This window comes from Lissotriton helveticus, chromosome 2_2 (assembly GCF_964261635.1).
Source record: "Lissotriton helveticus chromosome 2_2, aLisHel1.1, whole genome shotgun sequence".
In the NCBI taxonomy this organism is placed as follows: domain Eukaryota; kingdom Metazoa; phylum Chordata; class Amphibia; order Caudata; family Salamandridae; genus Lissotriton; species Lissotriton helveticus.
Window position 1 is genome coordinate 172,206,309 of NC_136060.1, and position 27,900 is coordinate 172,234,208.

Here is a 27,900-nt window from a genome sequence, read left to right on the forward strand (position 1 = left end):
TCTCTCAGGCTCCTCTCATGAGCCAATCTTTTTTTTCTTCCAGAGATAGCTTTTCCTCCATTTTAAGTTTGGCCATTTGTTGCCTGAACTCCCGTTCTGCTTTCCTGCCCGCCACTTCCTCTGGGGACTTTTTGCTGGACGACACAATGCCCCCATTGAAAAGGCTCAAATTAGTCTGAAATCACTTAACTGGGATTATCAGTGTAACACAAATCATTGTATGGCATTGCACAAATACAAGACCTAATCTCACGCCTGAACACCAAAGTAAGAAATTGGGTTACTAGTTGAGGGGAAGATGGAACCCCGCTCAAGCAGCAACCGCAATCCTTGGCAGGATAAAGTCCCAAGCAAACCCCAAATTAACCTGTCCTTAACCCTCTGGTAGTTTGGCACAAAAGCAGTCAGGCTTAACATAGACGCAATGTGTCAAGTATTTATCCAGCACTTCAGACAGTAAAGAAAGTGAAACACAGCACTAGACGAATCCCAAACCAATTAAAAAACAATTGAGCAGAATGTAATTAATAGTTGAAGACCAAAATGACAACAATTTAACAAGTAGAAACTGAGACATTCAATTTTAACGATTTACGTGAAAATAGCTCCAAAATGTACAAAGCGCCAACTGTAGAAATCTGGTGGCGTCGGACGATGGACAAAGTCACAAGTTCAGGCCGACCGTGTTTTAGAGAGGCCCGGCTACAGGGGCTCGGTTAGGCCAGCTGAAGAAGAGTACCTTAAGTACTGGTTGCAGAGTGTTGCAGGGTCCCATTTCCAGGGTGAGTTGCTCAGCATTGATTCCTAGGAGCTGTGAAGCTGTGATGCAGAGTCCTGCATTTTCATTAAGGATGCCGTCGATGAGGGGCTTGCGATGCGAAGACCTGCGTTGCACAGAGGCGGTTTCTGGAAGGCTGCAGGCAGGGATGCCAAGTCCTGCACCGGAGACAACCATGCAGTGGTCCGGATGTGGCGTTTGGTGAGGCGATGCATCATGGAGCGACTCTGATGCAGAGTTTCTGGTTGGCAATGCATCTCGCAGCGGCTCCGATGCATTGGTTCTGCTGGGACCACCGTTGGGCTGGTAGAGCATCATTAAGCCCACTTCCAAGGGTCCAGGAATGGGGTAGCACCACTTGGGAGGGTGCGTCTCACTGCAGGCATAGTCCGGGTGCTGGGGTTCAAGGTGGTTGGAACCTTCCCGCCCTGACGTTCTGGTCAGGAGGCCAGCCAACTTGGAGTCACTCTGGTGGTCCTGGGTTCTAGAAGCAGGTACAGTCCTCCACTCAGGCAGCTGGCAGGAGGCACCAGTGCAGCAGGGCACCAGAGTGGCAGTCCTTCTTGCAGAACAGCGCAGCAGTCCTTCTTCTGCGTTTTCCCAAAGGTCCACAAGTGTACTGAAGAGCCAGGTCTAAGGGCCCAATATTTACTCCTTGTGCCCACCTTGAAGTAGGAGAAGGTTCTGGAGGTTTTCATCCCCCTTAAGGTGTCAGACATCTCTGTCCTCCCTACCCTGACCAAAAGACCAGCGTCAAACTCTTTGGTAGAGTGCTCAGGCACAGTCTTTGTGATGTACACGTGTGGTAGGTGACAGCTTCTTCCCCTCATCAACTCAAGAGTGGCCCACCCTGCCAACATTTCTCCTCCCTTTGTCTCACTGTCTGGGAGCAATAAACAAAGACCACCTGCCAGCTACACCTAGTCACCTGACCCAGGAACAGGCTGAAGGCACTAAATTGATAGGACAAAAACATTCGAACTTTCTAAAAGTGGCATGTTCAGAATTGTGACTAAAGATCCAACTTTACAATTAAAGTGGCCTTTTAATTATAATTCTTTAGACACCAAACTCAATATTCCCACCTATTCCAAACTGAAAATTCTCACCTATTAAATTTAGTAAGTTAACGTAATGTTATCCTATAGAAGTGGTAGGCTTCACTATAGTGAAAAACGAATTTAAGAGTTTTTCACTACCAGGACATGTAAAACTTAAAAGTACATGTGCAACCTTTTAAATATACTGCACTGTGCCCTCTGAGCTATTTAGGGTCTACCCCAAGTGTGACATATGTATTAAAAGGGGAAATTTGGGGCCTGGCAGAGGTTTACCTTGCAAGGTCAAATTGCCAATTTAAAACCGCACACACAGGCTTCAATGGCAGGCCTAAGATTTGTTTAGAAGGGCTACTTAAGAGGGTGACTCAATCAGTGCTACAGGCCCACTAGTAGCATTTAATTTACAGGCCCGTGTACATGTGGTACTACTTAACTAGGGTCTTACAAGTAAATGAAGTAGCCAATTGGATACAAGCAAATTTTACTATATTTAAAGGAGAGAGCACCTTAGCACTGTTTAACAATGGTAAAGTGTGTAGATTCCTAAAGCCAGCAAAAACGAAGCCAGAAAAAAACAGGAGGCAGAAAGTTGGGAGAATACCACGCCAAGGATTTCAGGTCCAACAACATATATTACACCAACCCTATGCTATGAACAGTGAAATATAAGGTTTTGTGTGGCCTTGAGCAGTGACTTATTGTGGGGTTCTGTATTCAGAACATTAAGACTTAAGTAAGTGTATCAAGTTTCAGAGATAAAAAGGCAAATAAAAAAGTAGTCTGTATGCCTAGAATAACGTTAATGGTAGACGTCTAAGACTTGTGTTTCATTTCATTAATTTCAGCAACATGTATTAACTATGCATTTTCATTGTGTAAACATATTGAATACCATTTCTAGATAAAGTTGTTTCTGCTTATTTATGCGCTGTACAAAAACATAATTGTTTCTCGGTATTGCTGCTGTAAACACTTCTGGTTACAGTGATGTGTTGACGCTGTGCAAGGTTACATTGACCCAGAGAGTAGTTTCTTAATGCATATAAAAATACACGTAGTACATATAGCTCTACAGACTGTATAGAGCAGTGTGTACAGTAACTAAAAGGCAGCCATTCGGGCATGGAGCAAGTTGGTCTTCACAGCTAGAGGTCACAGTAGCAGCCTGCAGGCCTCTAGGACACACCTCAGCACAGGATTGTTGTATTATCTGGGTTAACCTAGGTATCTTGGCTCTGACTTGAGAGGACAGAACTAGAAGCCAGGTTATTCAAATCTGCTGCCTTTGGGCTACAAACACTACCCAAATACATGCATCGTTTCACTTCCGCTGTCAGAACCCAGGTACCCCGCCTCTCTCTCACTGGCCGCATCCTTGCTCCTAAACCTGTAGGGGGCCCTGAAACCTGTTTGCTATGTTCATGCAATACTTTCAAATCATAAAATTTGAAAGGAGCAGTATTCAAGGTTCCACGGGTCTTATTAATGCTCAAGCTTCTCACAAAAAGGTGTCTCTCTGGATGCACCTGTCTTACAGGCTCAGCGCCCTGCATCGCTGCAAGCACACGCAGGCACCAGTACTGCTGTCATCAAGGGAGCGGGCAATGATGGCGCCTGGCTGCATCTGGAGGCAGTGAGGCGGCCTCAAGGCGCCGTGCTGCTTGGGAGAGGTACGCGCCACATCAAACTCTTCCCTGCCCAGATAGGCTCAGAAAACACAGTGTCCTGATAGATGTGGGTTTACTTACCCAGCACACAGAAGTCAATGCCAGGGAGGAGTGGGGTAACAAAGATGAAGCGGAGGGCCCTGGTGACTTCAGGGTCCACACTGTGGAACCCGCAGGCTGTGGCAGGGAAAGGGGGGTGATGTGCGACAGGCAGTACTTCTAAAACCGCTGTAGGAGGCACAGATTTGTGAACTGTCACCAGACTTCAAAGGCCCACATCAGAGGAACAGATGGTAGTAGTTGAAACAGCTCGATGGACTGGCACTTCAGGGGATTTTGTCTGATGGGAAAACTCACAGAGCCATGTGGGCACAGAGGCTCTCTAAAATGGGGCTTTAAAGAGATTTCTGCACAACCTCTATGAAGATTTAAGAACGGATTCGAATCAGAGGTCAAAGTGGGCGGGGTCGGCAGGGCACGGCGTGCCCCTACTTCTTTAATTCATTAGATGCTGTTCCCCTACTTTTTTATTTTCAGAAATAGCCATGGTCTATAGAGAAGGCTCGGCGTTCTTGGCCGTTTGGGATGGGTGGTTGGCAGGGCCGGACTGGCCATAGCAGGCACCGGGCAATCCCCCGGTGCGCCGCACGGGTGGGGGGCCGGTTCTGGGCCCCTGGGCTCCGTTTTTGTTCCAGGGCCGTTTTCGGCCCTGAAACAAAATCGGCCGAAAACCAGCCCCGGCAGAGAGCTCGGCGGCACCTCCAGCCCCCTCCCCCCCAAGTGGGGAGGGGGGCCGGCCGAGCACTTTGCCAGGGCCGTTTTTGCTTCCCAGTCCGGCCCTGGTGGTTGGGCAGAGAAGGAAGAGGACTCTGTCTTTTCCTTCTTGCCCTGAGAAGACAAGGACAGTGTCCACTTCTCCTGCTCTTTGGGTGCCAACTGCACTCCCCCATCTCTTCCTGTTCCTCTTATTTCCTCTCTTTCTGTCTAGCTCCTACTTACTTACTGAACACCGTGAGTTCAAGAAACAGTTCTCACCTTCTCTTTCCTCCTTTCTTTTATCTGTTCCCCTGTGAAATGGATCCAAAAAAGACAAGCATGTGCAATACAATAGGTCTTGCATTAGCGAGAGTTTAAGCTATTTGCATTGTAAATGACAATGCCTTTTATTTACCTGTTTTGATAATTAACACATAAATAAAAAGCATTGTCATTTATAATGTCTGTTAGAAACGGGGTCTCTAGTTGGCAGAGATAGGGACCCTTCTTCCTAGTCAGGATAAGGGAGTTCCACTCCTAAAATAACTCCTACTCACCTCCTTGGTAGCTTGGCACGAGCAGTCAGGCTTATCTTAGGGGCAGTGTGTAAAGCCTTTGCAAATAACCAACAGTAATACAGTGTAAGCACTACAAAAGGATACCACAACAGTTTAGAAAATCTTCAATATTTTTATATACTCAAGACAAGACCAAAAACTATAAACAAAATCCCCGCGGGCGTCGGCTGGCGTCGATGCTGTGGTGCGAAGTGCAGCTGTGCGGCGTGCGATGCCCTCAGGTCGTCAGTAAGACCAGGGTCGTGGTGCGAAGTGACGCGGTGCTCGCCGCAGTGCTGGCAGGTCACGGTGCAGGCCTCGGCGGTGGCGTTGCTGAAGCGCTGTCGTCTGCTGACGAACTGGAGTCGATGGCACCGGCGTCGGTAGGCCAAGGCTGCAGTGCGGTATGAGGACGGTGCTTCGTGTAACTTACGAGCGGTGCCCTCGAACCACGGTGCAAGCAGTGGCATCGATTTCGACGTGGAGCGGCGTCATCAGGGATTCCAAGGTGGTGTCATAAAGCGAGGCGATGCGGAGTGCAGTACCTCCAGGTTGCAGTGCGAGCAGCGGTTCGGTGGCGGCGTCAGCAGTCATCGTCATGAGACCAGGGTCGCGGTGCAGCGTTGCGGCGGTGCCTTCTGGACACAGAGTCGGCAGCGACATCGTAGACAGTGTTGTGTTGCTTTATCGTCTGTTGCAGCACAAAACGTACAGCCCCCAGTGCTGAGGGCAGAAGAACTTGAAGTCTTTGCTGTTTCTGAGACTTCTTGAAAAGGGGCAAGCACTACCTCAAGCCCTTGGAGAAACACAAAAGTAGATTGCAGAAAGTGCAGTCCACTCCTTTCACTGCCCAATACAGAAGCAGCCTCTGCAGGCCAACACTACAAAGTACTCAGCAAAGTGAAAGTGCGAAAGTGCTGAAAGTGCGAGCCGGTTGTGGAGGTCTCAGGCTTGGACTCGGAGCTTTGCACAGCAATCCTGCAGCCTGTGTTGCAACCGCCTAGAGGGCATCTCCGGAGGCGTCGCCGGCGTGCTCCGATCCCTGCTGTTGCCCGTGGGCCCAACATTGAGGGAGCGCCATGTCAGGCCCTAGCAGTGGTGGCCCGGACGGGGCTCGACATCGGTGGCGTCCTGAGAGGCGGCGAGGATTTCAGGAGCACTAGACTTGAGGTGGGTGCACGTTCCTGAGACACCGCGACCCTGCAATCGGATACATCGGAGCTCTCGGCTCCCTGGGTCAAATGCTGACTTACGGATTTTGAGGCTGCTGCTCTGGGAAGCGAGCAGGCCACTTTGAGACCCAGCAAAAGTGCACACATCGCCCACTGCGGAGCTTCCCCTGGCATACTCTCCCTGCACCACTCCGACTGGGGTCCCCTAGATCTTGCCCGGTGTACCCTCCGGCCTGCTCCCCAATGGCAGCATTGGCGCGACGAGAGTCATTTTGACCTGTTTTGGCCCCGATTAGCTTTGAGCATAAATATCAACAGTAATCTAACCAAATATGGTTTGAGGAGGAGACCAAATGGCAGAATGCGAGAGATGACTTTACAGACATATTTAAAAGCCAACAAGGACTCTGTTTGCCCTTTCAGACACCCGATTCAGGAGGAGTTGACCAAACACACCTTACATTAAGGTATTTATATTGATACAGCCAAGTTTAACACTTTGCGGTGTTTGTTTTATGTTGATGCCTGACCCTAAAATGGTGGTTATGAATCCAATGCGATAATCAGAGTTCCCACTTCGGATGTGATGTAAGGGACATCTGTGCGTGTTTCACTCATTGTGGTTGCAGCACAAGTGTCTCACGTGAAGCTCTTCATAGTGAGACCGAGTCCAGCTTCTTGGCGGTTTCGATGTGGTTAATGCCTGACCCTAATATGGCGGCCTAATGAAGAGGAGGTGTGAATTATTTTTCCCGGTGGTGCCCAGCGATGCCATTGTGGTGTCCCCGGGCAGCGCCACAAGGAAGGTGCGTGTACTGCCATGAAGGGAGTGTGCTAATGCCCAGACTGACCAGCGTTCCTAACTCAAGTAACCCGGTGAGTGAGACGCGCCCGATCCTTCTTTACTAACGGCTAACGGATTAGCTGATGGCCGGGGGCGCATTTCTAATGAGGTGTTATCCTCACGGGCAGTAGCAGAGCCGATCTCCTTCCTGTGGGAGCTTGGATCTCTTGTTTAAAATCATTGGGACTGCCGGACCCCAGGATGGCTACCACAGTGTTCCCTACTACATCATGCTACTCCTCTGAGAAAAAAACGGACTTCGTCCAGACCTCGAACACATTTCCCATCCGGCTTACCCTTCAGGATACAGAATCTGTGAACCTTCCTCTGACCGTGGAGACCTAGCTTTTTGGCCGAAGCCCGGTGGGGATACTTGATAGCTATAGAGGAGATGGGCTGTGGACTACCCCCTTCGGCTGTCACCTACTCAGTCGTACATCGGGCAGACCTTACTTCCTCTCTACGTCGTACTCTCCCTCATACCTCTTTACTCCACCCACTTTCTCCTTTATGCTCCATTTTACCCTCCTCTATGCTCTCTAATTGTTTTCTCATTGAGACCTAGCCGCTTGACTGATGACCGGTGGAGCTACCTGATAACTATAGAGGAGCTGGGCTGTGGGCTTCCCTCTCGGCTGTCACCTACCTTGCGGGACTTTGGGAAGACTCTCCTTCGTCTCTCCATCGATCCTATCTCCATCCTTTCTCCCTCTTACACCTTACCTCTCCCCCTTACCCTTCTAAGCTCCATTCATTTTATCTTCCAACTCTCTTGCAATTTTTTCTTGTAACGGATGTAACTTGTAACTGTTGTAATTTTGTGGAACCTTATGTAAAATGCTCTGATACCTCCGGGTCTAGCCAGCGCTATATAAAACTCAAATAAATAAATATATATTTTTTTAAAGTGGTAGTTCCTCCTTACAGCTTCTCCAGCTCTTCTTGGAAGTGTGATTGGTCCAAAAGAGTTCCAAAGTTCAATGGTTTGGGCTCCACTTTTTATAGCCCAAAATACTTTGTACTCTCAGGCAGAGAGTATCTGTGCCCAGCCGTAACCAGTTCTGCCCTCTCTGGTGTGGCTTCCTGGCAGGAGGTGGAGACGGCATTCACAGAGGCAGACCAGCCCATTCAGGTGAACGGAAATCTCCTCCCCCTACTGTAAATGCAGCCCAGGTCTATTCAGCCCTTTCCTGACCCACCTAGACTATCTGGAGCCACGGCTCCTCCCCAGCCCCCGTCATCCAAAACCCAGACAGTCAATCCACAACCCCAGCAGAGGCCTACTGGATGGCTGAGCAAGAAAATACCTATTTTCTAAAAGCGGTATTTTCAAACACAGAAAGTAAAAATCACCTTCACTAAAAGATGCATCTTTAGATGCTGAGTTCAGGCATACTAAACTTTATTTTTCTACCTAGTTCCCGGGGCCAGTTATGTTTATAAGCTGTTATAAACAAACTCCCCATTCTGTCCTAAGGGAGCAGGTAGCCTTGCAATAGTGAAAAACGAAATTGGCAGTAATTCACGATCAGGACATGCCGCGCACACCAGGGCATGTCCTACCTTTCACATACACTGCACTCTGCCCACAGGGGTTCCTTGGGCCTACCTTAGGGGTGACTGAAATGTAAGAGAAGAGAAGGTTAGGGGCTGGCAAGTGGGTACACTGGCCAAGTCGACAAGGCAGTCCCAGACTGCACACAGGCTCTGAAATGGCCGGCCAGAGTTACATTTACAGGCTGCTTGTGTGGGTGGCACAGTCCAATGCTGCAGCCCACTAGCAGCATTTGATTTACAGGCCCTGGCAAACTCAGTACACTTTACTAGGGACTGACGGGGGGGCATGGCTACGAGACGAACATGGCGGACGTGTAGCTACCTCGCTCCGTCCATAGTCCAACATCCTTGCTAATTATCCTGCTTCCCGGTACCCCCACTCACCTGACTCAGACCTTGGGAGACGCCGTAAGTGTGTGGGGACTAGCGACGGCGTTTCCGAGTCCCGTGACACCAGCTGAGACCGTGTGGGAACACCGGTACTGTCGAGGCCTGGATCCCCGAGAGAAGCCGCGGCCTGGATTTTGGAGGCAGGCCTGACTATCGGCGGCCGGAGCTGCACCGGAAGGGATCCGGAGGGGTGGAGCGCCACTCGGCTCTGCTGTGACGCCCGGAGGACAGCGCTGAATCATCCTGCACCTCCGAGGAAGAATCCTACGCGGACCACAGTGATCGCGCCCCCTGGCCAGACCCCGGACCATCGCTGGAGGTAGCCGGGCTGGGCGGCCGCTGCACTGCTGCGGGAGGGACTACGTCTCCGCACGGCTTTTGTACGCCTGGCGGTAACACCGAGGGAGAGCTTAGCGCCCAGCCACGAACAGTGTGACCCGTACGGCGCCCAAGAAGACATTGTGGCTGAGCCGGAGGAGATACTTATTTCTGCGCCCAGACCGCGGCGTATGTCGCCATATTGAAACCACACCACCGGCCGGGACTGCGCCGCTGGAAATGAGGTGGCCTCCTGGTAACTGCACTATGATACTGAGCCCGGAGCGAAAATAGCTGTCGCACGTCCGATAAGCCAGCCACAGACGCATCGGCCACGCAACGCAAGGCTCACCCCGATAAGGGAATTTTGACGCACGACTACAGGCTACATACTGAGACGCCATCTTAAGGGTCGGCCGCAGTGGACCACGAGGGTGCGACGGCCTCTGCCTGGTCGAGACGCGACCCCTGAGAATACGGTAAGCGGCCGCTGCCTATACCATCGAACATTGTACCACGCTGTGCCCCCACGAGAGAGAAGGGGGGTAAGGACCGCGACGCTGTCCACGAGTGCTAGCCTGCAACACCGGCGGGATTCACCGGCCACGCCCGAGCCGGCCCTAGACCCGAGGCCCCAGGTCTGCTGGATACGCTGGTGGTAGAAGCTACCCACGCAGAGTGAGCAGATAGCCGGAAACACGAGGTGCCCTCATTGATACCAAGTGGGCGAACAGTTCCAGACCACAGCCACCCTGCAGAGGAGATCCATGGGGAAACACAGGACCAAGACCCTCGACCAGGGCACGAACGCGGACATGCAGTCCACTGGATCGGAAGACCCGTTGGCCTACTCCAATGTGGAATTTATCCCGCCGACGGGCAAGGGCACACAGGATGCAAAATTGGACCTTATCCTGGCTGAAATAAGGGCCACGAGAGAAGCGCTGGAACTACGGATGGACAATATGGCCACTGGACTGTCGCTCCTTAGGGCAGACCACAATAAACTAGCAGAGAAGGTCACGGAGCATAAGATTGCGCTCGACGATCTAATACCGCAGCAGACGGATCACTCCACAAAGATAGAGGGCATGGAAAAACAGATAAAATTGTTGTGGGACAAGATGGATGACGCGGAAGGGAGGGCCCGCCACAATAATGTAAGAATCTTAGGAATGCCGGAACAAAGTGAGGGGAGGAATCCCACACAGTTTGTCGAAGACTGGCTCAAGAAGGTTGTTGGCCCGCAAGACCTAACCCCGCTGTATAGCGTAGAACGTGCACACAGAATGCCTGCCAAACCGCCAAAGCCAGGGGCACCACCGCGGCCACTGATAGCACGCCTCCCTCACTATAAGGACCGAGACTCAGTTCTACGTGTGGCGAGAGAAAAGGTGCCGCTGAAATATGAAGATAGAGCCAGCGCGGTAGGGAGACGGTGGCAGTGTCCCCCAGACCCGCTGCTGTGCTAGAGAGCGTCTGTTACTTCATTCAACAACAGTGGTAAATACAGGGGGCTGCGAGAAGCGCCACTAACAGCGGACTGATTTTAGAGTCTGTAATATTTTAAAACTGTATATTGTAATTTTATTTGGACAGACTCACGTGTTCAACTTAAAAAACTGATTCTCTCCCTCTGAATCTCCTGGGCTCGATCTTGCCGCCTGCCCGCCTCGTTCCGACCCGGCAATAGTGCCGTTGTGCGGAGGGCGGACAGGCAAGAGCCAGGCAGACAGCACTTCCGGTTTCCCGGAGTTGAGGTTAGCGCTCTAGTGGCTACCTCACTCCGGGCTATTTAGGCCGTCCTGACCCTCGAGCCAGCGCGGTAGGGAGACGGTGGCAGTGTCCCCCAGACCCGCTGCTGTGCTAGAGAGCGTCTGTTACTTCATTCAACAACAGTGGTAAATACAGGGGGCTGCGAGAAGCGCCACTAACAGCGGACTGATTTTAGAGTCTGTAATATTTTAAAACTGTATATTGTAATTTTATTTGGACAGACTCACGTGTTCAACTTAAAAAACTGATTCTCTCCCTCTGAATCTCCTGGGCTCGATCTTGCCGCCTGCCCGTCTCGTTCCGACCCGGCAATAGTGCCGTTGTGCGGAGGGCGGACAGGCAAGAGCCAGGCAGACAGCACTTCCGGTTTCCCGGAGTTGAGGTTAGCGCTCTAGTGGCTACCTCACTCCGGGCTATTTAGGCCGTCCTGACCCTCGAGCCAGCGCGGTAGGGAGACGGTGGCAGTGTCCCCCAGACCCGCTGCTGTGTTAGAGAGCGTCTGTTACTTCATTCAACAACAGTGGTAAATACAGGGGGCTGCGAGAAGCGCCACTAACAGCGGACTGATTTTAGAGTCTGTAATATTTTAAAACTGTATATTGTAATTTTATTTGGACAGACTCACGTGTTCAACTTAAAAAACTGATTCTCTCCCTCTGAATCTCCTGGGCTCGATCTTGCCGCCTGCCCGCCTCGTTCCGACCCGGCAATAGTGCCGTTGTGCGGAGGGCGGACAGGCAAGAGCCAGGCAGACAGCACTTCCGGTTTCCCGGAGTTGAGGTTAGCGCTCTAGTGGCTACCTCACTCCGGGCTATTTAGCCACGCCCTTCCCATAAGCGCGCAGCGGTTGCGCGCAGGGGGCGCCTTCGAGCGCGCCTAAGAAGCGCCGAAGAAAAGCCCGTCTGCGCCCGTCCGCGACAGGACGGGGCGAGGGGCTATGGACCCTGACCCTACCCAACGAGCTCTGACCGGTAAGGGCACACGGAGAATTAGCTACTCGGCCCAAACGCTTCTTACCCTCAGACCGGCTCGGTCATGTAGTACTAACATTCCATGGCACCGGGTAGAGGGAGGTTTCTCCTGTTTGCAATGTCGGCGTCTATCCCGAAACAGTATTCCCCCCTCGGCTCCTAAACCCCCTCTTTCGGGTCTCAAGAGTTTTTTTCTTAATGTACGGTCACTACCTAAGCACCAACATCAAGTGTGGGATTTAATCTATTCTATGCAACCTGACATCTGCTTTCTGGCCGAAACATGGCTAAAGCCTCATACAGTTACTGCCATTGCCATGGGGATCCCTGCTGGGTACAAAATTCAACATCTAGACCGAGAAATAAAAACCGGAGGTGGCCTTGCTATCATACATAAGGAGTGTATAAAAGTTACTATAAGTGAGCAGCACATGCACCCTCAGTTAGAAATGATGATTTTTAAACTCACTCTAACCAATCATATCACCTGGAAAGGTGCTTTGGTATACCGACCCCCAGGCACTAACATGAATTTCGCTCTTCTTCTTCAAGAAATCTTGGCCCCTCACATTAAATCCAAAGAGGATTTCCTTCTTCTGGGAGATTTCAACACACATGTTGATATACCCACACACTCTGATGCCACTGCCCTGATTACAGACCTTGCTAATTTAGGTCTGGAACTACAGAATCACGGACCCACCCATAAAGGAGGCCACACGTTAGATCTACTCTTTAGTAATTGTGCTAAACTTAATTTTTCCAGGGCAACAGAAGTAACATGGACAGATCACTCCATGCTTGAATTCTCTTTGATTACCCCTGCAAAAATTGTTAAGAATGCTCCTCTTCCCCCTATCTGGCGACGAGAGTGGCATAAAGTCACTGCCAATAAAATCCAGGAATTCTGGAGAAATCCAGAAATCTCAGCAACTGACACCGCTGATATGGCTTTAACTAAGCTCAACGCCTCTATCAAGCTTGCTATTGACACTGTAGCCCCACTAAAAAAACACAAACAGTATCCAGTGTCTAAACAAGACAGCTGGTATACTCACGAACTAAGGGTAGCTAAGCAAAACTGCAGACGAGCTGAGAAAGCTTGGAGGAAAGGGAAGACCGAGAGTAGTAGGGTAGCTTTCTTAAACACTCAATCCAAGTATTATAAAGATATCAAGCAGGCCAGGAAGCAACATTTAACGCAGCAGATAGCACAGGCTGGCAACTGCTCTAAGGAGCTTTTTAACATTCTGCAGAATTTTATTAAGCCGATTGCCTGTGATAGCTCTGAGGACTTCTCACAAGACCTATGTGATAAAGTCTCGAGATATTTTGAGGATAAAATAGAAAACATCTATGAAAAAATAGTGGCAGCAAATGATGCAATAATAATTTCCAGTACAGGCCACCCCCATCCTCAAACATCGGTACCTAGTACTAAACGCACCCTTTCATCTTTTCCTCCGATTACCAACACAGAGCTCCTCTCCTTCTGCAGCCATATTAAATCTGGGTCGCCTAATGACCTTATTCCAACTAAAATGGTCGGCCCCATGATCTCTATCCTGAGCCCGCATATGCTGGATGTGATTAACATCTCCCTAACTAAAGGCCAGGTCCCTGCAGATTGGAAAAGGGCGGTGGTGAACCCGATTCGGAAAAAGGCATCCTCTCCTTGGACAGACCTCTCCAACCTACGACCTATCTCCCTCCTGCCTCACCTGGGTAAGGTTACGGAGAGGCACGTGAACACCTATCTCTCTCAACATCTGGAAGCGACGGATGGCCTGGACTATTCACAATCTGGGTTCAGGCCAAACCACAGCACAGAATCAGCCCTTCAGACAGTGACCAATAACATCAGAATGGCACTGGATGAGGGCAGCTCCGTGATTCTGGTGCTGTTGGACCTTTCCGCCGCTTTCGATACGGTGTCTCACACGGTGCTTCTTGACCGCCTAGGTGAGGTGGGTGTGGAGGGAGAGGCTTTGACTTGGTTGAGGAGCTTTTTGACTGGTCGTGTCCAAGAAGTTAGGCTGGGCTCCCACAAATCCACACTAAGGGAGCTCAATAAGGGAGTGCCACAAGGCTCATGCCTTAGCCCTACACTTTTCAATGTGTATGTGGCACCCCTAGCCAACTTAGCTAGATCTTTCGGGTTCACCCCGGTGTCGTATGCTGACGACACCCAACTCCTTTTCCCTTTTAAAACTCTCACATCTGCAATAAAAAGATCCTTTGCAGATGGTATGAGAGCCATAGCAGACTGGATGTCAACTAACCGTCTGCAGTGCAACGTGGGGAAAACGGAGGTTATGTGTTTTGGACAAGCGGCAACATATTGGTCATCTGACTGGTGGCCCGTGGAGCTAGGCCCTGTCCCCACTCCCAAGAGTTCTGTTAGGAACCTGGGAGTGCTCTTTGACCAGCAACTTACTTTTAAGGGACATGTTAACCAGGTTGCTGGTACCTGTTTCCGGGCTATCGGGATGTTGAGACGAGTCTTTCCCTATATACCAGATCATCACAGAAAAACGCTCGTGCAGGCTCTGGTCATCAGCAGGGTGGATTATTGCAATGGGCTGCTCCTCGGAGCTAACGAGGAGCAGCTCAGTAAATTGCAAATAATTCAAAATACAGCAGCAAGGGTTGTCCTGAATGTTCCAGCCAGGACCCCTTCCAGTCCCCTGCTGATGAGACTCCACTGGCTTCCAGTTAGGAAGCGAGTCCAATTTAAGACCTTATGCACCATCCACAAGAGCATGATAGGGGAGGGCCCGAAATACATGATTAAGATCTTTCAGCCCTACATCCCGGGGCGACTTCTGCGCTCCAGCCATCAGCAGCTCCTGCAGGTACCAAGAGTAAAGAAGACCAGACAAGGTGGCCGTGCATTAGCTTATGCCGGCCCAACACTCTGGAATTCTTTGCCTCCAGAACTCAGATCAATTTCCAGCCATCTGAGTTTTCGGAAGAATTTAAAAACGTATCTGTATCCTGACAAATAAATTACTTCTCTGCCTCTCCACCCTATACTAACCACACTCTCGTAATTAGCACAAACTTGTGGTACAGCAATAGCGCGGAGATACCCCTTCGGGAGTCTAATCTGGCGCTCTATAAGAATATAAAATAAATAAATAAATAAATAAATAGAACTATATCGGTGTACCCGGATTTCACCCCGCCGGTGCAGCGAGCCAGGTCTACGTTTCTAGGAGTGAAACGAAAATTACGGGACAGAAATTTGAAATATGCCTTGCTGTTCCCTGCTCGCCTCAAAATACTGTACGACAACAAGTCGCATTTCTTTGACACCCCCGAGGAAGCAGGGGAATGGATGGAGGTGACCCTAACGCCGCCGAACTCACAAGACCCGCTTGAGGAGGACCGGAGTGGAGGGCCTTCGCGTCGGGACGAACATCGCCCTCAATCCAACGCAGGTGGAAAACACGCGGGAAATGCGACTGGGAGCGACAAGACGACATCAGACCGCGCTGGGCAGAGGGCGACTGTGGTCCAGCTGACAGAAGAGGCCTTGGCCGCGCACGATGCCAGAGGCACGACTGATCTGGTCAGCACTTCAGGCACACACACGGAGGTGTCCGGCTCTGCGGATAGCTTGCAGCTTTTCCCCAAGATCACAGCACAAATGGCAGAAGATCTCTGACTGTGCCCTTTGCAGACTCCGGGTGGTAATGTATGAAACTCACACACGGGAACGCAATGGGGTGGGCGGGACACGGGGGCACACCAGCTATGGGCACGCTGTAGCACCACTGACAGTTACCTGACAGGTGTACGTGGACTACACCCCCCATCATATAGAAATGTTCTGGATTGACTTTTGCCCACGTTGGGCAACATGGTTTGGACCTCAGGTTTTTCTGCTTGGGGACCTTAATGTTGGGGAGTTACAAGTTTCAGGGGCACTCGAATCCTCACATATTGTACACATGACCTACCTGCCTGGATGCCTGCTGGGCATGCACACCACAATCAGACATGGGGACCCTTAATAACCACAAACTATGCACCTGGAATTTGAGAGGCATGGGGTCCATTCACAAGAGGCACAGACTATTGGCACAGCTCAATCGGAGAGGTATCATGTTGGCCTGCCTCCAGGAGACTCATTTGAACAGTGCGGAAAGCACAAAGCTGCTCAAGAAATGGAAGGGACAACTGTTTGCCACCTCTTACTCTGTATTCTCAAAGGGGGCGGCCATATGGCTCAGGAACTCACTACCTTTTAAGATGGTGGAACAGAGGGTAGATAAGGAGGGCAGATATGTCTTTGTGCGTGGTTTGCTGGATGGCTCCCCTGTTGTGCTTGGCTGCGTGTATGCACCGAACTCCGGCCAATCAGGCTTTCTGGCAAGCATAAGTGGGGTGTTGGCTGACTGGGCGGAATACAGGTGGTTCATAGGCGGGGACTTTAACGCTGTGTTGGATACCTTACTAGACAGGACGCATCCACCTCTGCACGCCACTGAGAGTAGAAGGCAGGCGGATGCACTGGCGCAGTGGGCGGAGGGGTGGGATGGCAGACACGTGGCGCAGCAAACACTTGTTGACCAGAGAGTACACATTTTACTCCCCGCCCCACAGACTGCACACTAGAATAGACCGAGTTTTTTGCACCAAGCCCCTATTGGAGGCGGTCCTCGTGGCGGAACATATGGGTAAGACCCTCTCAGACCATAACCTGGTGTAAATAACACTGCAATGGGGCAGGGTCGTGACACCGATACCGACATGGCGCCTCAACGCGGAACTGCTGGAGGATACTGCCTTCAAGGCGTCGCTGGCAGATGCCATTACAACTTACTTTACTATAAACACAGGATCTGCTAGTTCCAGGCAAGTGGAATGGGACGCGTTTAAAGTGTCCATCGGAGGGGAGGCAATGACCACACGGGTGGGCATGAGACGTGAGGTGATTGACAGCCTTAAGGAAATAGAGGGTAAACTAGCCATGTTGGAAAGTGAGGCTGCTGGTACGAACCTGCCCTTCACACCACTGCAGGAGGCACACATCCGTCACGCTGAATTGCTAGAGGAGCTAAGATTGTTAGACTACAGGGAATACACCTGCAGACAACACACACATGCAGACAGATCAGGGCCCCTGTTGGCCCGCATTATACGTGATACCCCTTCACACCTGCCCATACTATAGGTTGCTGACCAGGGGGGGTCCACTGCCACGACACAGTTAGATATCAACACTGCCTTTAAGGATTACTATGCCACATTGTACGGCCCACACCGACAGCTTTCACACACAGCATTTGAGGAGTTTATGGAGGGGCTAGACCTGCCGCAACTTGATAACCGACAGAGAGAGGACCTTAAACGCCCTATAACGTTTGCAGAGGTTCGGCAGGCCATACGTGCGCTGCCAAGGAATAAAACCCCAGGGACAGACGGCCTCCCGGCAGAGTTTTACGAAGCCTATATTGACCTCCTTGCCCCGCGCCTACAAGTGGTATATCAAGAAGCACTGCAAACTCAATCGCTCCCACAGTCGTCCCTGCAGGCGATGATAGTCTCCCTTCTGATGCCGGGCAGAGACGGAATGCAACCGGCTAATTACAGACCGTTATCGTTACTAAACACAGATTATAAAATACTGAGTAAGATCCTGGCGACAAGACTAGCTCCATATGTGCCGTGACTAATACATACTGACCAGTGCGGGTTCATCCCTGGCAGAAGTACGGCTATGAACCTACGGAGGTTAAGCCAACTCATGATATGCGAGCAGGCAAGAGAGGGAACGGAGGGATGTATTTCCCTAGACCTAAAGCAGGCGTTTGATTCCCTTAGATGGGATTTTATGTTTGCAGCGTTTGAGAGATTCGGGATGGCGCCCGAATATATTTCCTGGATCAGGCTGTTGTACACACATCCAACAGCACGTGTACGCACGAACAGACCCTGACTGTTGCAAGGGGTACCAGACAGTGCTGCCCGCTGTCCCCGCCTAAGTCCTACGGATATTGTTTCAGCACCACTGGTGCGACCACCCCCCTGTCCTTTGCGCCACATACTTTCCAGGTGGCGGAAACTACCTTTCGTTACCTAGGGATACAGGTATACAGAGAAGCTGGAGACATGATCGATGGCAACCTGGGGAGGTCGATAGCAGCCCGGAATTCACAGACACAATTCTGGACGGCGCTGCCACTATCCGTGGCGGGCAGAGTGGCCATTTCCAAGATGGTTGTGCTTCCCCGCCTGATCTACTACTTCACGAGCCTCCCATTCATGATTCCGGTTGCATTGTTTAAGACGCTGGATACGATCCTAACGGAACTGGTGTGGGGCTCGGGACGGAGGCGCATCGGCCTGGCCAAATTACAGCTCGCCACGGAATCCGGTGGTATGGGAGTGCCGGACTTCCGGGCATACAACTATGCCTGCCAATTACAATGGCTTGCCTACTGACTGGCACGCCGAAATTTGCATGAAATTGACATTTCGGAGGCGGACTGGTCAAGGGGGAAAGTCCATACACTGCTACTACCCCGTTCAGAGATTCCAGCAGCGACTCCTCCGCTGCTCTGGCTTGCGATAAACTATTGGAGGAAGGCGGTGAAATACACATCACCGGCGACCTCATATGCCCCCGCAATACCACTCCTGGGTGTCCCGATGGGGACGGGACTGTTGTCGAACCACACACTCACTGCATGGCACAATGTGGGAGTAACGCAAGTGGGAGATCTATTTGCAGACGGCCGAATGATGTCCTTTGAGGACTTCCGTACTGTACATCACACCCCTGGAGGACTGTTTCTTCTGTATGCCGGGGTGCGTCGGTATGTAGTGAAGACGTGGGCACCAAATGGGGATGAACCAATTACAAACCCACTGTTAACGATGCAATATCTTATGGGAACGGGCAGCCACCTGACCAAATGGATTACAGATAGTATTAGAACAGGAAAGGCGACATCATTGCAACCTCTAAGAACAAGATGGGAGGGGGACATTGGCAGGCGGTGAGGGACAAGGAATGGGAACGTATCCTAAAGTTTCCAAAAAAGGTGTCCAGGAACCCGAAGTTTAAGTTCATACAAGTGATGGTCTTGCATAGGGCATACCTTACACCTCACCGCATACACGCTATGTTTCCTAACACAGCTGATAGCTGCCCCCGATGCGGTGCGGAAGACGCAAGGTTACTACACATGTTATGGGACTGTCCAAAATTAGGATACTACTGGACCACAGTACACGAGGCGCTGGTTAAACTGGCTCCTTCTAAACCGATTGACACAATAGAATATGCCATACTAGGCCTGGGGCCGGTGGAACGCCGTAGAAGTTTCACTACTCGATTCACTGACATGGCTTTGCTCCTTGCAAAACGCGCAATAACGATGCGGTGGAAGTCGGCTAGGCCACCTGACCCGGAGGTATGGAGGGCGGAGGTGCTGCGCTGGAGTAAGGCGGAGGGTGCGGCGCTGCAACGTGAAGAGTGCAAGGGCCTCAGGAAAAATCCAATTTCACTAGATTGGTATACTACACTAGGGACATTTGAAACAGAAGGGGACAGCGAACCCGCTCCATCACCCACTGACGGTTAGGATGAGGGTGGTCTACACAAGATGTATGTAGATTGTTATATAGATGGAGCTGCCATGCCTTCTAAAGGAAGTTTACGAATCTAGGTGCAATGCACAAACACACTACACAAACATTGTGTACGTAGTCCCTGTATGATCTGTGTTGAGCCCGACGGAAATATAGGCCGTGTCGGGTAGAGTCATGTATCAAAAAAGTTTGAATGCAATCGCTATGAGTGCCGGGGGGGGGGGGGGAATGTTCTTTCTTGGGGTACTGTTTAGATGAAAATGAAAATATCTAATTGCTGAAACTAGTACTGGCAATATATGTACATCCCAGCTTCATGGACTAATAACTGTGATATGTTACATGCGTGTGTACTTTCTATCCTGATAATAAAAAGATTTTCAAAAAAAAAAAAAATACTAGGGACTGACAAGTAAATCAAATATGCCAATCATGAAAAACACCTATCCATAACTCAATGGACAACGGGAGCACTTGCACTTTAACACTGAACAGCAGTGAGAAAGTGCACAGAGACACTAAACCAGCTAAACAGAGTCAAAACCAGGAGGTCAGAGAGCAAAAAAACAGGGGAAACACACCAAAAGATGACAAGGCTAACAATGTCAAGGCAGATCTACACATCTGGCTGAAGTTTCTTGAGGATTTCAGTGGAGTTTCATTGTATTTTGTTGAGGACGACATGTTATGAAGATACAGCTTTTTTCGGACGCATCAGGTGCAAAAGGTTTTGGCTTGTTCTGGGAGGGTCGTTGGTGTGCTGAAAGTTGGCCAGAACAGTGGTTACAGCAGGGGTGTAGCATTGCCTTCCTGGAGCTCTTTCCTTTGATTGTGGCCTTGTTTGTCTGGGGGAGTAATTCAGAGACAGATCTGTTCTTTTTAATGTCGGCAACATGGCTGTTGTTGAATTAATAAACAAACAGAAAGCAAAAGATATGAGAGTTTTATGTCTTTTACGAGCCTTTATGTTAAAGTGTTTGCAACTGAATATCGTATTTAAGGCTAGACACATTCCCAGAACAAATAACAACATAGCAGATGCTCTGTCTCACTTCCATTCGCAGAAGTTTCACAATTTGGCTCATGGGGCAGACACCAACAAGACTCAGATCCCACAGAGCGTTTGGGAGTGGGGGGGTTAATGATAGTCAAGCTCATAGAAAAACCTGTATCTACCCCCACCAGAAGAAGCTATCAGCAAGCATGGAGAGAGTTTCTAAGTTATGGTAACATCAACGCTGATTTTGGGAAGGTGGCAAAAAAGGAACACATCTTACTAGGTTTCGTACTGCACTTGATAAACAAGGGTTTATCACACACCACTATTGCAGGAAAACTAGCAGGGATTTCTTTTTTATGGCCAGCTATGGTGGAGCCAGTGGAGGGAGTACTGGTGAGGAAGGTTTTAAAAGGTCTTAGCAGGGAGCAAGGTCTAAGAGAACCAGTGACTTTTGATTTATTGCAGCAGCTGTTATTACAGTTGCCTTTGTGTTGCTATGATGAGTGGGAGATTTTTAGGTTTTGGTTATGCATGCTTTGGTTATTTTTTGGTGCATTTATGTTATCGGAGCTGTTGGATTTAAGAGGTCAGGTGGGCATCCGAAGTGATGAGATAGTTTTGGAACAGCAAAGAATTAGGATTTGGTTGAGGGCATCCAAAACGGACCAATTAGGCAAAGGCAAGTGGGTACATTTAAACAAGAGTGGGATAGAGGGCTCTTGCCCAGTAGGAGAGTGGGAGAGTTTTACAAGTGCAGTCTGGTTCCGGGCAGGTAAAATATTTTCATGGCAATAGGATTAATAGCACATACCTGTTAGCAGCATTGAGGAAGGCTCTCGTCAGGTTGGGGAAAGATCCTAGGCTGTTTGGCACTCATTCTTTCCGTATTGGGGCAGCTACGAAGGCTGCAAGGTTGGGTTGGGCATGGTCTGACATACATAGAATTGGGAGGTGGAAATTGTCTTGCTGTGGAAGATATGTTAGAAAATAAGTGGTTCTTTAATTTTGCTCTGTTACTAATATTTGTTTTTCTATTGAGATTGTGTGCACAGCCTATTATCTGGAAAAATGAACACTTGGATAGTGTGACATTCGTTCATAAAGTGGGCAGTGATCTATGCCAAACAGCAAATTTATGGCAGGTCAATCAATCAATCAATCAATCAATCAAAGCATTTATATAGCGCACTACTCACCCAGAGGGTCTCAAGGCGCTGGGGGAGGGGGGTCCGCTACTGCTCGAATAGCCAGGTCTTGAGTTGCTTCCTGAAGGCGAGGTGGTCCTGGGTCAGGCGGAGGTGGGTCGGGAGGGAGTTCCATGTCTTGGCGGCGAGGTAGGAGAAGGACCATCCACCTGTGGTGGCTCTTTGGATGCGGGGGACGGCGGCGAGGGCGTGGCCGGTCGATCGAAGCTGGCGTTTCGGAGCGTAGAAGTTGAGGCGGCTGTTGAGGTATCCTGGGCCTTGGTTGTGTAGGGCTTTGTGTGCGTGGGTGAGGAGTCGGAAGATGATTCTCTTGTTGACCGGGAGCCAGTGCAGGTCTCTCAGGTGTCCGGAGATGTGGCTGCGACGGGGGATGTCCAGGATGAGACGTGCTGAGGCGTTCTGGATCCGCTGGAGTTTCTTCTGGAGCTTGGTGGTGGTTCCGGCGTAGAGGGAGTTGCTGTAATCCAGATGGCTGGTGATGAGGGCCTGGGTGACCGTCTTCCTGGTCTCGGTGGGGATCCACCGGAAGATCTTACGTAGCATGCGCAGGATGTTGAAGCACGACGAGGAGACGGCGTTGACTTGTCTGGTCATGGAGAGGGAGGAGTCCAGGATGCAGGTCTCTTGGACTCCCAAGTGTTGGGCATGAAGTGGTCTGGAAGGGAAAGGGTGGTATGCTTTGGGGGGGGTTGTTTCCTACTTTAACTTAAATGTGCTCCACTAGGGGTTTCCCTGATATGTTAGTCATCCATTTAGGGGTAAACGATTTGGTGATGTCATCAGGTTTGTCTCTAATAAAACAAATGAAGCTGGACTTGGTGGTTATCACTTGTTTAATTTGGACTGTAAATCGGATACATTGGAGAGGGGCAAGGAATCAGGCAGCAGTTGAAAAAGCCAGACATAAACTAAACAGGGCGTTGAAGGTATTTTGTCAATCTATGGATATTACAGTGCTGTCTCATGGCAACCTAACAGGATCTGAGGGGCATTTATTTCGGGATATTGGAGTGCATTTATCCAAAATGGGGCAAACTTATTATTTGTTGGAACTGAGGGACTTGCTTGCAAAATTGCGGAATGAAATTTATGGTGCAATAAATGTTTGTAATGATGATGTTTTCAGCAAGATGTGGGGAGGGGGGACAGGAAAACTCTTTGGTTTTCCTGGGTGGCATTTTTTTTTGGGGGGTGGACAGTCTGGAGCAGGCTTATCCATCCCTCGAGGGTGGGGTGAGGGCAGGACACAGGGGAGGGGAAGAGAGAAGATGGGGTTTCGCAATTACACTGGGTTTGTTCTGGAAGCTATGTTTGAACTGTTTGGGGGGTTTTCTCAAAGGTTAACGAGTTACAGTGAGATAATTTACGATATCAATGATGTTAAGTTGTTTACAAGGTTGTTTTACATAAAAGTGCAGAAAATACACCTGTCTTAATAAAGTGGCCTTTTTGCTATAACAAGAAGTAGTGGGTTGTGTTTATTGCGCGATGGGGGTCCGAGGGGAAGCATGGCACGAGCTGGTCTCCCCCTGGGTGTTTTTGCGCATTAGAGCAGGCCATGCATCGGGATAGGTGTAGGTAGGGGAAGGGGCGGGACGGGACTTGAGGAAGGTTATATATAGGGGTGCCCTTTGGCAGGAAGACACTGGCCCCAACTGTGCCTAGTGTTCGGGGGAATTTTTTCTGACCCACCTTCTTTTTGATCTGTGGTCTTCGGATTTTAAAAAAGGGCATTCTTGCCACTATAAGACAGGTATAGATTTCTTTTTCTATCTGTTAAGCGTTTTTTTGGGGGGTGGACAGACTGGAGCCGGCTTATCCATTCCTCGGGTGCAGGGGGAGGACAGGACAAAGGGGAGTAGAAGAGAGAAGATGGGGTTTTGCAATTACATGGGGTTTATTCTGGAAGCTATGTTTGGGCGTTTTCTCAAAGGTTAAGGGGTACAGTGAGATAGTTTAAGGTATTTATGATGTTAAGTTGTTTACAAGATTGTTTTACATAAAAGTGCAGAAAATACACCTATCTTAATCAAGTGGCCTTTTTTGCTGTAGTGGGTTATGATTAATGCACGATGTTCCCCCACTTGAAAATAATGACAGAGATGGTAATTTTGTTGCGTTGTTTTTAATAAACACGGAAGTGTTTATTAACTCAATTATTTTGAATTATAAAATCATGTGACCAAGTGGTGCAGTAATTTGTACAATATCTCAATTTTTTTGTTTGACGGAAGTGCTCAGTTAATAGGAAGCCTGGTGGCTGTGAGCCTGGTTGAGTTCCTGAGCAGAGGTGGGCATGTATGTAAATAAACAAATGAAAGGCTTGGTATGCAAATAAACAAATGAAAGGCTTGGTATGCAAATAAACAAAAGAAAGGCTCAGGTCACTTGCTCAGGGCAAGGGGGTAAGTAGATTAGGACAGAGAGGTCACAGCCAGCGGCACTCGGGCGGCTGGGGGCAGGGTGTTTTTGAGCCATCGGGCGCTCAATGTTATCCAATGAGGATCTTGACAAAGGAACAAAGGCTGCAGGCTCGGGGACGGTAACTCTCCGGGGGCGACCAGCACTTCGAGAGGTAAGTTGGGATGTTGGAGCACAGGTAGGTACCCCAAAGCGAGGCACAGGGGGCTGCAGGGCGCCGGGTGCAGGGGTGTCTTTGGGTGTCGGAAAAGCTTACCCCCGGCTGGTCGCTGTTGGGGTGGCCCCTGGTTCTGAGTCTGCAGGTGTCGGCTGGTTCGTCGAGGAGGGTCTTTTGGGCACTGGACTTCGGGTCCCAGTCGCCGGGGGGACGTCCTTGTGGTCTTGGTTCGGGTTGGCCCGGCCCGGGCTCGGCTGGCGCAGAGTGGGCTGGTCCGGAGCTTCCTGGTGGGCACCAGGTGGGTTGTTGCGGCAGAGCCTCTGCTGATGGGAGTCCCGATCTTCGAGAGGGTCAAGGCAGGCAGGTCCTCTGGGTGTCCCAAGGTTGCTGTCCGCGGAGGTCGCCGGGATTAGGCAGGAGCAGGTTCCAGGATCAACAGGCCGGTAGGGCTGGGGCCAAGTCAGTTGTTGTTGTCCTGTTGTTAGCAGCTGCGCGGCGGGTCTTCTTCTTCTTGATCTTCTTTCTTCTTGTTGGTATCGGGATCTAAGGAAGGAAGGTTCAGGGAGCCCCTAAATACTGAATTTAGGGGTGTTACAGGTAGGGCAAGGGCAGGGACCAATGGGTCCCTGTCCTGGGGTGAGTACACCCCCTAGCCTGCTCCTCTCCTGTGGGAGAGGGGCAGGAGCCTAGCTGGGATTGGGCAGGACTCCCCATCTACAAGATGGCCGGGGTCCGGGGTCGTGCTTCACCTCGCCTCCTCCACCTGAGGGGTGGAGTTGGCACAGGTTGGCACACCCCCCTTCCTGACGTAGTTTTTCCCGCCAGTCTTCCTGCCAGGGTGGGGGTAGGCCTACTGGGAGCTGGGTGCTGGGTACAGCAAATGGTCTGGAGAAGCTCTCAGAGGTGGTATGCCTTTGAAGCTCCCCCTGTCCATCCTGGGGGAGGAGACATCTCACCTCGCCCAGGATGTGCATTGTTGCAGGCCCAGGAGAGCGGGGGGCTCTCCACCCAAGGGGTCCAGCAACATGTCTGCTTTGTGGCAGCCTCTGCAGCCACTCAGCCCAGACGTGGATTGTAGGTTCGGGTTTTGGAGGGCATCTCTAAGATGCCCTCTCGTGCATTTTACATTAAATCCCACACTGGCATCAGTGCGGGTTTAATGTGCTGAGAAGTTTGGTACCAAACTTGTCAGTCTTCAGTGTAGCCATTATGGTGCTGTGGATTTCGTAATGACGACCTCCCAGTACCATATACTCTTAAATGGCATCACTGCACTTACAGTGCCCAGGAATGGCCCTGGGTACTGTAGGGGCACAGGGCTCATGCACCTGTGCCCTCACCTCTGGCATAGGGTACCCAGCTAGAGGGGTGACTGAAGTATGCCAGGGCAGTCGGTTCTGTGGGCATGGCACACAGGGATGTGTGCCATGTCGACTCTTGCTTTAGTTCTGTACTTAGGCACTCAGCCTGCAAAGGCAGTGTGTGGGTGCCAGAGTACAGGGTCCCTGAGGGTGGCACAATAAGTCCTGCAGCCCTCAGAGGTCTTCTCTGGTCACCATGCCCTGGGTACCTAGGGTACCATTTACTAGGGGCTGGCAGGTGGCCAGAGATGCCAATTGGGTGTTTTGTTTCAGCATAGATTTTATTTGTAGGGAAGGAACACAGGCCCTGAGTACCTGGTTGGCAGTGACCCAGGGCACACTCAGTCAAAGTACATCAGCAGTTCAGAAAAAAGTGGGGGCATACCAAGGCAAGAAAGGTGGCACTTTCTCACAAATGGATTCTGTTTTAGAAGCGAAGAAGGAAGCAAATTCATCACATTTGGGTAGATTAAGAGGGATGGCATTCGGGAGACTGGGTATGCTCTTAGTTTGGGTTTTGATAAGATCGAATAACTTTTTTGGGCGGTTCTTGGCTTCGTCTAGTTGAGTCCTGAAGAAGTCGGTTTTTAGATTTTCTGATCTTTCTAAAATAGGAGTTTCTGGCGATTCTTAGAAGCTTGAGGTGGTCAGCTGAGGGTGCGGCTCTCCAACATCGTTCAATTAATCTGAGAGAGCATCTGTCTTTCTTTAGCCTCCCATCATACCAAGGTTTTGAGTCTTTTGTGGAAGTTCTTTTCAGTTGAAGTGGGGATAGTTTATCTAGTAGGTTGTTCATGGAGTGAAAGTAGTGATTGGTCAGCCCCTGGACATCGGCTAGGTCTTACAAGGGGGAATCCCTCTCCACTGCAATGGGGGGGGGGGAATGGATGGGAATACGGTTTGCCACGCCCTTACTTATTCTACTAATAGTTTTTCTTCAGGGCGACAGGCGTTCTGTAAGTTTGATGGGCAGTTTGGAGCCCAGAGTGCAGGGCAGCAGGGTGGGGGGTAGTTGGGTAAGGGGAGGGGGTAGTTTGTTTGAAGGGTTGTTCTTAAGCATCATTTTGGTTCACGCACTGATCAGTCACTGCAGTATCACTACGGAGGCGTCAGTGAATTGACACCTGCAGTGTAAGCGGCATGGGGAATAGGAACGTTAAGATTTTAAACTGGAATGTCAACGGCCTGGGGGATAAAATCAAAAGCAGCGTGGTTTTACAGTATATCAAAAGACAGGCACCAGATGTAGTGCTCCTACAAGAGACGCACCTAGTGGGTAACCTTTGCAAGGCTATGCATAGGGGAGGATATAAAATGGTTGCACATTCAGGGTTCACGTCTGGCTCAAGTGGAGTTCGTATTTTGATAAAAAACTCACTTCCGCTTGTGGTCGGCTCTATCTGGACAGACGAAAGAGGCAGATATACTGGGATTACAGGCACTTGGGAGGGTAAACCGATCATGTTTATCTCAGTATATGTCCCACCGGGTTTACAGGGCTCCACCTTCACAGATCTGGGTTGCTTCCTTCTCATGGTACCGGATGGCATACTGGTTCTGGGTGGCGATTTTAATGCAGTGGCCTCCGGTGCTCTAGACTGCCACTCTCCCAGGGAGATTGGTCCTTCTGCCAGCAGGCTGCCTGAATTCCTTGACACTATGGGACTAGTGGAGGCTTGGAGAGTCCACCACCCAGACCAGATACAATATACCTTTCACTCGTGCGCCCATAATAGTTTATCCTGGCTGGACTACTGCCTGCTTCCAGCAGCACAAATTGCTCACATACACAAAAAAGACATTTAGCTAGGGGAATTTCAGATCACTCCCCAGTGTGGACATGCATAGTACCCAGACATTCCACAGTGGGTAGGTTGGCCCCAATAAACCTGTGGTATTTTAAGAGTCTGAAAATTCGCTAAGACCTTCACAAGGCCATTGAGCACTACTTTACTGAAAATGTGGGGTCGGTATCCTCTTCCCAATCTATATGGGAAGCTTTTAAGACCGTGATCAGGGGTCAGGCCATGTCCCTGATCTGTGGGGCAAAGAAAGAAAAACAAAAAGACATCCTAGTCATAGAGGTCGAAATTTATCGGCTTGAAGGTGACCTGGAAGCCGGTGTGACGCCAGAGAAATTACACCTCCTGAGCCTGAAACAACACGATTACAGATCCCTGGTCACGGACAGAGCCAAATTCCTGAGTAGAGAACATCAGGGTAGGATATACGAACTTGGCGACAAGGCAGGGAAATTGATAGCCTGGCTAGATCAGAAAGACTGGGCGAGTAGACTAGTCCCCG